Source organism: Echinops telfairi, unplaced genomic scaffold (assembly GCF_000313985.2).
Source record: "Echinops telfairi isolate 266 unplaced genomic scaffold, ASM31398v2 ScPeMD7_7409;HRSCAF=8447, whole genome shotgun sequence".
Taxonomy (NCBI): Eukaryota; Metazoa; Chordata; class Mammalia; order Afrosoricida; family Tenrecidae; genus Echinops; species Echinops telfairi.
In genome coordinates, this window is record NW_022111309.1 from 1869683 (window position 1) to 1883046 (window position 13364).

Sequence of the window (13364 nt, forward strand, 5' to 3'; positions counted from 1 at the left end):
CTCTAGTTGTAAATTTTGTGCCAGCCTATCAATCATGAGTCTCTCTTCCTTTCTCAGGGTGCATGTATTGCTATGAAACTTCCTCTGATAACTGCCTTTGCTGTGTTCCATAAGTTTTGGTACGTTGTCTTCTCATTCTCGTTGGTTTCTAGAAATTTCCTAATTTCATCTCTGATCTGTGCCAGTACATACTCCATGTGCAATAGAGAGTTATTCATCGTCCAATTGTTTGCTCTTGTTTTCTTTGTCTTCCTTTTGATGATTTCCAGCCTTATGGCACAGTGGTCAGAGAGAGAAGTCTGTATGATATCAATGTGTTTAAAGTAGATTCGTCTTATGCCCCAGCAAATGGTCTGTCTTCGAATATGTGCCATGCAGGCTTTAAAAGAATGTGAATTTTTTTTTGTATTTGCATGAAAAGCTCTGTAAATATCAGGTCAAATTCTCTAATTGTAGTGTTTAGATCTCTAGCCTCCTTGTTAAGTTTATTTCCCTGTGATCTATCTTTCTCAGAGAACGGTGTGTTGGAGTCACCCACTATAATTGTTGAGGCTGTGATTTCTGTTTTCATCTTTTGGAGTATTTGGTTGATGTATTCAGCGTGTCTCTCATTCGGAGAATGTATGTTTACAATGCATAGTGGTTCATTGTCTACCATTCCCTTGAGCATTGTATAGTGTCCCTCCTTATCTCTTTTTATGGTTTTCACTTTGAGGTCAATTTTATCTGAGATTAAGATTGTAACCCCTGCTTTTTTTGAATTGCTGTTTGCTTGGTATGTCTTCTCCAGCCTTTGATTCTCGGCCTCTTTTTGTCTGTAGCCTTGTATGTCTCCTGTAGGCAGCAGATTGATGGGTTGTGTTTTCTAAGCAAGTCTGCTAGCCTCAGTCTTTTAATGCCTGAGCTCAGTCCATTGATATTTAGGGTTATTATCTCCATCAGTGGACTCTGTGATGTCATATTATACCTTTTGTGTTGGGTGTTTTACTACCTTCATTTCTTATTAGTGGTGTGTGTGTGTGTGTGTGTGTGTGATTCTTGATATCTTTCCATCCTTAAGCCATCCTATCTTGGGGTCTGATTTCTCTTTGTTGCCTTCTGGGTGAGCTTGTACTATGTGGCAGTATCTTATTTATGCTTGGTGAGTGTTGTTCTTCTGCCCATACTGGGTCGGCAAGGATCTTTTGTAGGGCTGGGTTTCTTCTAACATATTCTTTGAGTTTTTCTTTGTCTGGGAAGACTTACATCTCCGTCTATCTTGATTGATAATTTGGCTGGGGAGAGTGTTCTTGGGTTGGTGTTGTTTTCCTTCTGTTTTTGGAATATGTTACCCAACTCTCTCCTGTTCTTCAGTTTCTGCTGATAGGTCTGAGCATATTCTTATTTGGGAACCTTGATATGTGATTGCTTGTTTTTCCCTCACTGCTCTCATGATTTTCTCCTTTTCCTCAAAGTTGGATAGTTTAACTATTATGTGCCTTGGTGACTTCTAATTGGGATTCAGTCTACCTGGTGTTCTCTCAGCCTCCTGAATGGTTGCCTGGTTTTCCTTCATTAAGCTGGGGAAGTTTTCCTCCAAGTATTCTCTCACTATTGTTGCAGATGACTTCTTTGGTGTGTCTTTCTCCAGTAATCCAATTATTCTAATATTGTTCCTTTTCATAGCATCAGTCTGCTTGACTGTCCTCCAAGTCACTGGTGCGGTTCTGTGATTCCTCCAGGCATTTCTCAAGATTGTGAGTCTGCTACTGGTTTTTGTTATCTCCTCCCTAAGCTCTTGTATTTCCCTTTGGTGTATGGACTTTATACTCTACCATTTCATCCTTTTTCTGTATTATTTCCCTCATATCCTGTATGACTCCAAGCAGCATTCTGAAAATTTATTTCTTTGGCAGCTCACTATCTGCTTCTTCTATGCACACCATTAGGTTCAGGATATCTTCTGCCATTTCCTTTTGTTTCTCCTGTTTTTTCGTTGAGATTCTTGGCTGTGATGGCTGTTTGTGTTGCACTGTTTTAGAGGAGCCAGGTGCCATTTTCCAGGGAGTCGAAGAGCATTGGCTCTCTCTGGGAGATTTGTAGGAAGGACTCTTCAAACTGCCTACAGCTAATTTCACTATAGAATTAGCCTACCACTTTATCCTCCTGTGGCTTCCCTCTCAGGGGAGTGCCCAAGAAGGCTGGTGGGTTGCCTGCTTTGGTGTAGAACACTGAGAATGGTGGGTGGAATTTCCTTGGTCAGGTAAATTACTGCAGAAGTTCCTGCAGCATCTTGGAACGTTGGTGAGTGTTTGCCAAACTGGCTTAGGCCGTGTGAGGCACTAAGGTAGGTGGGAGGAAATTCCCTCAGTCACGTGGGACAACAGAGGAAAAAATAGAAGCTCCCTCAGCCACACAGGCAGGAATTCACCTGTAAGAAGTTGGGGGTGGAGTAACCCCTGGTGGAGGTTGGTCAGCTTTCCTCAGCCTCAGACTACACTGTACAGGGTGGAGCTCACCTAACTGGGTGTGAGGCAGGCATAAATGCCCTAGGCTAAGGGGAGTGGTCTGGAGGTCAGCAGTGCAGTGTGAGAGAACAGGGAAGAGACAAAGAGTGGAAGAAGGAGAAAAAATAAACCCGCTGAGACTGTGGGGTGGAAAGAGAGAAGAGAGGGGAACGAAAGTTACAATATAGCTGAGCCTCGATCCCTGCCCGTGAGGCTGCAAGGGTTTAATCCCTGCCCCAAGGGCGGCAAACTGTGGCTGTGCTGAGATTAAGCCCCTGAGTCTGTTCCAAATGGTCCCAGCTCTGGCCGAGACAGTGGCGGGGCTAAGGTCAAACCCTAGCCGGCATCCACTTTAGTAAGCCTAAAGCCCCCAGCCCCTCAAAACTTTGTGGATCTGTGCCTACGTATCTTTATGATGCTGCTCCTGAGATCGAGCAGTGTTGAATTTTCCTCTTAGTAACTTTCCTGGGCTGGTTTCTACAGAGTCCCTCTGGTATGTGTTACTCAGTCGCCATCTTCCTGGAAATCCTACCCCTGACCCCACCCATTACTGTTTCTGAGTGGTTTACCTGAAGAACCAGAGGATTGTTGTATGTTTCGTGGGTGCTATACTGTACCCTGGCTGAATCGTCCCTTCCAGGAGACCCTTCAGCGAGGGGATGTCCAGTTGTCTACAGATGTGCTTTGGGTCTCCACTCTGACCCCTTTCCTTCACATTGATATAATTGTTTGTATTTGATCTTCTGATAACTGATCCCGTCAACACCTTGTGATCACACCGGCTGCTGTGTTTCTTCCATGTGGACTTTGTTGCTTCCCTCCTAGATGGTCGATTGTGTAACGTCAAGCCTTTAAGACCCCAGGTGCTGTATCTTTTGATAGCCAGACACCATTAACTTTTTTCACCACCTTTGCTTATGTACCCATTTTGTCTTCAGCGATCGTGTTGGGTGAGTATCACAGAGTTCCAGGTTATTAGAACACAGTGTTCTTGTGTCCACAGAAGACTTAAGTAGAGGTTCAAAGTCTGTCTGCTACCTTAATAATTTAACATATAAATATATGTAGATAGATCAATACCCCTATCTTATATATTAATATATTTACATATGTACATGCCTATATTTATGCCTTTATATATGACTTTTGTCTCCTAGTTATTTTCTCTGCTTGACACAATGGATGGATGGATGGATGGATGGATTGTGATAAGAGTTGTATGAGCCCCCAGTAAAGTGATTTTAAAATAATAAAAAAGAAATAAATAGCATCCCCCATGAATAATATGCCCTCTTAAATAATCCACTTCATAAGCTAAAATTATAAAGCTGGGAGAGAAAGGGAAGCTACATCAATGGAAACACAACAACCAGAATAGGGATAATAAGAATGCTGATAGAGTTTGAAAATTGTAACTTATGTCATGGAAAACATTTCATATAAAAAAATTTAAATGGAAAAAAAAATTTTTTTAAGGCCATGTATCCTAGACAATATCTGTGCTACCACACACTTGAAATGTTAGTTAAGCATTTCTAAAATATTAAAAAATAAACCCATAACTAGTAAGATATGTTTGCATCCACATCTACCTCAAATCATGTTTCATTTCACTATGGTCTATCCCTGCTGTGAGCTCTGTAGGGTATTAGCAAATTTATAGATTTTTCTGTCTTTCTCTCCTCTCTTATTAAGCAAAATAATTATCCATTAAACCTTTTCAACTGTCATCACAATTAAAAGAAAATACAATGTACTTTCCAGCCGAATACATACAAGCACACATGCAAGTAACTGAAACAGAAGTTCTGCAAAATCAGACATCCCACAACTGTTTTCTATTTTGCATTCCTCTATTCTGTTCCAAGAAGCCCTGCTAGCGTCACCCACAGTAGGCTGCTAACCACGAGGTCTGCAGCTTGAAGCTACCAGCCACTCTGAGGGGGAGGGTGGATCTTTCTGCTGCCATAGAGAGTTATAGCCTGGAAACCCAAAGGGAAGTTCTACTCTATTCTGTAGGGTTGCTGTGAGGCAGAATTGGCTGGACAGTAGTGAATTTGGTTTGGAGTATTCTATACCATTCTATGTAAATCTTTTTTTTTTAAATGCTGTCATGGCCCCATGAATTTAATATCATGACACATTAATGGGTATTGATTTATAATTTGAAAAACGCTTATCTAATTGATGCCATCTTTCCTTTTAATCAATAACACTGGCCCAGCACATACCCAAATCTGTCGTGTCTGCCCACATTCTGTGATTGACACACACTAGTTATCTTTCCATGGCCTGTGGGTGATACACATGGCTTATGCGCCACTGCTAACCAAAAGATTTGACTCTGTGTTGTGAAAGACGTGACGATCTGCTTGCATAAAGATTATGGTCAAGAAAACCTTATAGAATCGATCTACACTGTAACACAGGGAGTCACCATACATTGGAATTGATTCAATGGCAACTGGTTTGGTTTTTGATTAATTTTCTCTCCATCCCCACCTTCCTGAAGGTTCCTGGCCTCTGCCAAGACAAAGCAGCCATTCCAGCTCCAACCAAGTCTAGTCTTTCTCACCACTTGCCACTTCCTCTAGTGTAAATCAGTAGGCAAGGATAATTCTTCAAACCAACAGACTGATTCACCAATTAAAAAAAAAAAAGCAAAATGCAGTGATTGATGGCTTCCCACAGATAGGGATTTTTTTTCACTATATTTTGGATTGTTTTGATGACCTGGATACCCAGGGGTAGGAAACTGATTTCAGTTTCTTGATCACAAAATAGTCTCACCAATAAAAGAAGCAGGGGCAGCCAAGGCAGCTCAGATTTCAGGAAAGTTTCCAGCATTCTCATCTGAGATGTACCCAAACTTTAGCCAAGAAAGGGATTCAGAATTTGTATCTTTGAGAAATACTGCTGTATCCTCCTATTTGAATCTCACAGTGTTAAATTCAGAGATGTCACAGCTACATCATGGACTTTCAACCTAGCCCCTCCCACTCAAACTTATCTGCTGAAATCCACATATACTTTGAAATGCAACACAGATGTTACACAAAGTCCTGCCTGATGGAAATCTCAAAGGCTGTGAGTTGTAATTACTGATTGAATGGACTTCATCCACTGGATAATCTCATTAAGTATATCTCACTTCTCCTGTGAACCTTGCAGGCAGGGAGCATGAGTATCTTTTACTGTTGAAACTCCATACAGCCAGGCATCAAAGAACAAAAGATATCATACGATTGTGAATGAGGGGGAGTGCAGAGTGGGGACCCAAAGCCCATCTGTAGGCAACTGGACATCCCCTTACAGAAGGGTTGCAGGGAGGAGGTGAGCCAGGCAGGGTGCAGTGTAGCAACAATGAAACATACAACTTTTCTCTAGTTCCTATATGCTTCCTCCCTCCCCCCTACACCCACCCCACTATCATGATCCCAATTCTACCTTACAAATCTGGCTAGACCAGAGGATGTACACTGGTACAGATAGGAACTGGAAACACAGGGAGTCCAGGACAAATGATCCCTTCAGGATCATTGGTGAGAGTTGGGATACCGGGAGTGTGGAGGGAAGGTGGGGTAGAGAGGGGGAACCGGTTACAAGGATCTACATATAACCTCCTCCCTAGGGGATTGACAACAAAAAAAGTGGGTGACATCAGAAAGTGTAAGACATGACAAAATAGTAATAATTTATAAATTATCAAGGGTTCATGAGGGAGGGACGTGTGGGGAGGGAGGGGGAAAATGAGGAGCTGATACCAAAGGCTCAAGTAGAAAGCAAATGTTTTGAGAATGATGATGGCAACAAATGTGCAAATGTGCTTGACACATGGATGTATGCATGGAGTGTAATAAGAGTTGTACGAGCCCCAATAAAATGACTTTAGAAGAAGAAACTCCATGCAGCCTAGTGTGCATTTCTTGCACACTAGGTAGTTACTAAATAAGCAAAATAACTAGTTTCTAAATAGAAATGTCCTCAAATCTAGAAAATCTGGATTCTAGTCCCAGTTTGCTACTAACTAGGAGCATAACCTTGACTGACTAATTAAACATCCCGGAGCTTCAGCTTCCTCAACTGCAATTCAGGGGATTTGATGACATTGTTTCTAAGGCAACCGGTCTCTAAGATGGCCCCAATGATTCCTGTCTCCTGTTACTCATTCCCTCATCGTATCAAAGGTAGTCTGTGTGACCAATGGAAGTGATGATAAGTTCTTTTCAAGATTAGGTTGTAAAAGGCACTGTGACTTTCATCCTGGGCCACTCATTCTGGGGAAGTCAGAACACTTCATTGTGCTTATACAGAATCTGTACATAGACCAGGATGCCATCATTGAACAGAACAAATGGGAGAGTGACGGATATAAAGTCAGGAAGGCTATGCATCGGGGCTATATCCTTTTCCCACACTTAATCTATCGGGAATTGGAAGAAGGCTCATTAACAACCTACAATGTGCAGAAACTTGCTGAAAGAGAGCTCAAAGCAGTTACAGATGAAGATCAAAGATATCAGCCTTCAGTATGGATTACAGAGCAATGTAAAGAAAATAAAAAGTACTCATGGGGACCAATAAATAGGATCAGGATAAATGAAGAGGAGATGGGCGCAGTCAAGGAGTTTGTTTTACTTGGATCCACAAACAATGCCCACGAAAGCAGCCATCAAGAAATGAAATGACAGACAGCATTGGTTAAATCTGCTGCCCAAGAGCGCTTTCAAGTATGAAAAACAAAAGATGTCATTTTGAGGATTAATGTATGCCTGAACCAAACCCTGATATTCTCAATGGCCTCATGTGCGTGTGAGAGCTGGATGCCGAATAAGGAAGACCAGAGACGAGTTGAAGCCTTTTCATGATCATGTCAGTGAAGAATATTGACATTCCCACGCACTACCGAAGCATGACCAAATCTGTGTTGGAAGAGCAGGCTCCTTAGAAGTGAGATGCTCCTCTCTTGTACTTCGGCTGTGTTTTCTGGAAGGACAGGTCCCTGAAAAGGGACATATTGCTTGATAAAGTGGAGGATCAGCAAAAATAAAAAGAGGAAGAACCTCTACGAGATGGGCTGACATGGGCAGCAAAATGGGCTCAAAGACAGAACAAATTGTGAGGATGGAGGCAGATGGAGCCAGGCTTGGTTCTGTTGTATAGACTCTGCTGCCCTCCAGAGTCACTGTGAGTCAGAATCGACTTGACTCTCCAAAGCACCTGGCAATAAAAACAACAACAACAACAGATCTCCTAGAACGAACCCAAGAGGCACAGAAGCTAAAATGCCCTTGGAGCCTACCTCTGTCTGGAGTAGCTCCACTTGCCTGTCTTCCTGAAGTAGCTTCAGTAAATTGTGGATGACAAAGAACATGCGAAGGGGTACCCCCCAAAAAGCTGGATTTTTTTCAACGCCGTGTATTTTCTTTTTCTTTTTTTAACAAAACAACCTTATCACCTTCAAAGTGTTCTCCATTACACTTAATACATCTGTCAAATCTGTGATTCCATTCTTGGAAACATTTTTCAAACTCTTTTGATTAGATGGCTGACAGCATCTCCCTCATTTTTTTTCTCCATCTCTTTGATTTCATCAAATCACTACCCTTTCATGCCCCTCTTCATTCTCAGAAACAAAGAGAAGTTGCATGGAGTGAGGTCAGGTGAGTAAGGTGTGTGGGGCAAGAGAGGTACGCTGTTTTTCCCAAACACTGGAGCATTGAGATGGCTGCGTGAGCAGGTGCATTGTGATGGCAAAACCAAGCCCCTCTGTGCCAAAAATCAGGATTTTTTGGGTCACATATGGTTATACTATCTTTTCAGAACCTCTGAATAAAAAGCTTGATTAACAGTCTGACCTGGTGGAACAAACTCCAAATGCACTACAAGTTGACAATTGCATCTATTAGGGAAGTTGGCGGATGTCCAAAATGAGGTTTATCATCAATCGACATTTCACGAAACAAGAAACCCACTTATATAGTTGAGTTTTTCCCACAGTGCTGTCCTTGTAAGCTGTGTTCAACATCAGAACAGTTTCTGTGGCATTTTCCCAAGCAGGAAACAAAATTTCACAGTTGCACACTGTTCTTTTAAATCAGTCATCACACAAAAAACAAGGTTTGAGCAAAATTGCTTTTACGAAAGCATTCACTGTGTCCAGAGAGAAACTTCCCAGGCAACACCACTGGTGCACTAACTCAGAGAGAGTTGCTCGATGCTTGCCTAGCAGGAAAAATGCATACTAGTGAAAGCTCTGCTCATCCTAGTGCAATTCCGGTTTTATTTGGGTGTCCCCTCAGATAATATCCTATTTGGCCCCAGTGAGTTCTGAGTTCATAAATATGTGTTAAATCAAAATATAAAGACCCCAAACCCCTCTACCACCGAGTCAATTCTGACTCACAGTAGCCCTGTAGGTAGACGCTGAAGCTGCAAATCTTCACAGGAGCAGAAAGCTTTAACTTTCTCCTACAGAGCAGCTAATGGGTTTGAACCACGGATCTTGTGATTAGCTGTGAAACTTTACCAAAAAGCACCACCAGTATTGGAAGGGCACAAATCCTAACTCTACTATTCAAAGCATCACAAAGTGAGCACACCTATGTTCCAGCACCAAGATCAAGAAGCAGAAGATAAGCAGCACCCCAAAGCCTGCCCCTGGTCCCCTTTCGGGGATTAGCCTTCTCCTAGTAATATCATATATTTATGTAGCCAGGGTAACGGGACCTCAAGGAGCCCTCGTGGTGTAATGGTTACCTGATGGGCTGTGCACTGTAAGGTCAGCAGGTTAAACCACCAGTTGCTTTGGGGGAGAAAAACTGGCCTTTCATCTCAGAAACTCACGGGGGCAGTTCTATCCTGTCCTATAGAGTCCCCATGTGTCGGCATCAGTTAGATGGCAGTGAATTTGAGTTGTTTGTTTTTGTTGTTTTTTAATGGAATCTTATATACCTACTCATTTATCACTTTTCTCATTACCCAACCTACCACTTGTCTGTTAGCTTGTCCTACTGTGGGGGCTTGTGTGTTGCTGTGATGCTGGAAGCTATGACACTGATATTTCACATGCCAGCAGGGTCCCCCAAAGTGAACAGAATTCAGCAGAGCTTTAGACTAAGAACAGAAAAATGGAAAAGGACCCTGCTCCACGTGTGGGAGACAGAAGCCCTGTGAATACTGTCTGCCCAGCTTTGAACCATTGTCAGGTACTGAAAGCCTAAACCAAGGAAGCAGACCGGTGTCAGAGATACTGCCAGAGGAAGGCCCCTCAGGTCGTGAAGCACTCAAAACGTGACTGTCGGAGAGAAACTGTCCCCGAGGAGAGTCCACCGTGGCGATGTGAGTGCATCAAGCCTGTGGGAGTGGGGTCTTTGGGATCTTCATTTGCTGATGGGACATGATTCAAGGTAGAGAAACAGCTTTCAAAAAATCTTCTAAATATCAGAACTTCGCGTAGGCAAAGCTTAAATGCATGAAAATCTATATCCTCGGCAGCAGTGGGCTGAAATAGATTGATATTGGCCATTTTGAATCAGAAAATCTTATGATTTATTATGCCATGAATAACACACTCAAGAGGAATTTCTTGGCTTTCATTGCCAGAAAGAATCGTCCGAAATCTATCATGAAGTACTACACGTTTGTGATAGGATTATATTTATCCGCCTTCCAGGAAATCCAATCAATACAACTATTATTCAACTTTATGCACCAACGACAAAAACTAGTGATGAAGAAATTGAATAATTCTACCAGTGACTTTAGTTGAAAATTGATCAAACATGCAATCAAGATACATTGATACTTATTGGTGATTGGAATGCCAAAGTTGGAAATGAAGAGGAAGGGACAGTAGTTGGGAAATATGGACTTGGTGATAGAAATGAAGCTGGAGATCACATGATAGAATTTTGCAAAATGAACAACTTGTTCATAGCAAATACCTTTTTTCAACAACACACAAGTACACAGATGTCAAATTGACTATTTTTGTGGGAAGACGTGGTGGAAAAGCTCGGTACCAGCAGCTAAAACCTGACAAGGGGCCAACTGTGGAACAGACCATCAATTGCTGATATGTAAGTTCAGGATAAAGCTGAAGAAAAGTAAAATAAGACTGCAAGAGCCAAAATACAATTGTGAGCATATCCCACCTGGAGAACGTCTCAAGAACAGGTTTGATATATTGAATACTAATGACAGAGACCCGTAGGAGTACATCAAAACCATCATTCGTGAAGAAAGCAAAAGATGATTAAAAAGAAAGTAAAGATCAAAGTGGATGTCAGAAGGGACTATGAAACTTGTTCTTAATCATAGAGTAGCTAAAGCGAATGGAAGAAAGGATGAAGTCAAGGAGCTGAATAGAAAATTTCAAAGGGCAGCTTGAGAAGACACCCAAATGTTATAATGAACTATACAAGGACCTAGAATTAGAAAAGCAAAGGGAAGAAGGCGCTCAGCATATCTGAAAATGAAAGAACTCAGGAAAAAATGCAAGCCTTGAGTTTTAATTTTGAAAAATTCTATAGGAAAAATATTGAGTGATGCCGGAGGCATCAAGAGGAGATGGAAAGAATACACAGAGTCACTGTACCAAGAGGAAGTGGTTATTTCAGGAGGTGACATATGAGCAAGAACCAATGGTGATGAGGGAAGAAGTTCAAACAGCACTGAATGCACTAGCCCACAACAAGGAATTGACAGACTACCCATTCAAATGTTTCAGCTGGCTGGACCAGAGGGTGTACATTGGTACAGATAGCAACTGGAAACACAGGGAATCCACTATAGATGACTCCTTCAGGACCAGTGGTGAGAGGGGTGATGGCTGGAGGTTGAAGGGAATGTGGGGTGGAAAGGGAGAACCAATTACAAGAATCTAATTGCCTCCTCCCTGGGGGATGGACAGCAGAGAAGAGGGCGGAAGGAAACATTGGACAGGGTAACATGACAAAACTATAATAATTTATGAACTATGAAGGGTTCATGAAGGAGTGGGGATTGGGGAGGGAGGGGGGAAATGAGCAACTGATATTAAGGGCTAGAGTGGGAGGCAAATGTTTTGAGAATTATGAGGGCAACAAATATGCATATGTGCTTGACATAATGGATGTATGGATGGACTGTGATGAGAATTGTACAAGCCCCCAATAAAATAAAATTTAAAAATGTTTCATCTGTTTGTTTCAGCAAGCAGAAGCACTGGAAGCATTTGCTCGTCTATGCCATGAAATTTGGAAGATGCTACCTGGCCAATGGTCTGGAAGAGATCCATATGTGTGTCCATTCCAAAGAAAGGTGACCCAATAGAATGCTCAAATTATAGAATGATAAAAATAGTATTGTATATAAGTACACTTTTGCTGAAGATAATCCAGTAATGATTACAGCGGTACACTGACAGGGAACTGCTAGAAATTCAGAGCCAATTCAGAAGGGGATGGGAACCAAGGGCTACCAATGCTGAGGTCAGGTGGATTTTGACTGAAAGCAAAAATTACCACAAAGATGTTTACTTGTTTTTCATTGAGTATACCCAGGCATTCGACTGTGTGGACCATAATAAACTGTGGATAACTTTGAGAAGAATGGGAATTCCAGAACATTTCCTGGTACTCATGAAGAATTTGTATATGGGTCAAGAGGTAATTGTGCCAACAAAACAAAGGAACAGTGCATGGTTTAAAATCAGGAAAGGTGTGCATCAGGGTTGTATCCTCTCACTGTGCTTGTCCAGTCTGTAAACTGAGCAAATCACCAGAGAGGCTGGATTGCATGAAGAAGAGTGTGGCCGCAGGGTTGGAGGAAGGCTTCTTAACATTCTATAGAATGCAGATGACACAACCTGCTTGCTGAAAGTGAAGAGGACTTGGAGCCCTTGCCGATGAAGATCAAGGATTGTAGCCTTCAGTAGGGATTACAACTCAATGTCAGGAAGACCAAAATCCTCACAACTGGAGAAAGGATGAAAGTTGCCAAGGATTTTGTCTTACTTGGATCCACAAGCAATGCTTATGGAAGCAGCAGTCAAGAGATCAAAAGAAAAGTTATATTAGGTAAACTTGCTGCACAAGACATATGTAGAGGCTTGAGGGTAAAGCTCTTACTTTGAGGACTAAAGTGTGATTGACCCAAGCTGTGGTCTTCTCTATTGCATCATATGCATGTGAACGTTGGACACTGAATAAGGAAGGCCAAAGTAAATTGATGCATTTGAATTATGGTGCTGGAGAAGATTACTGAGAGTACCATGGACTGCTAAAACGACAAAGTGATCTGTATTGGAAGAAGTAAGGCCAGAGTGCTCCTTAGAGGCAAGGATGACAAGACTTAGCCTTACCCATTTGGACCTATTGTCAGGAGAGACCAGTCCCTGGAGACGGACATCATGTTTGGTAAAGTGGAAGGTGACAAAAAAGAGGAAGGCCCTCAGCGAGGTGGATGGACACAGAGGCTGCCCAGTGGACTCGGGCACAGGACCAGTTGTGAGGGTGGCACAGGGCCAGGCAGGGTTTGGTTCTGCCGTGCAGAGGGCTGGGATGAGTTGGAGCTCATGGCTCAATGACCTCTAACAACAGCAACATCATCCGACATGTCACATCAGTGATTATATTTTAAAACTACTCTCTGGCACATTAACCCTGCCCATCTGGCAGTAATGAATGCTGAGGTACAAGAGGAAAGGAACATTTGTTATAATGGTTAAGGTTATATGCCAGTTTGGCTGGGTCATGATTCTCAGTGGTTTGGCTGTTATATAATGGTGAACTCTGGCAGTTGTATAACGATGTAGTCATCTTCCATTTTGTGATCTGATTTGGTCACCCTCCATTCTTTGTATAATATCAATGATGTTATGCAAAATATATCAAA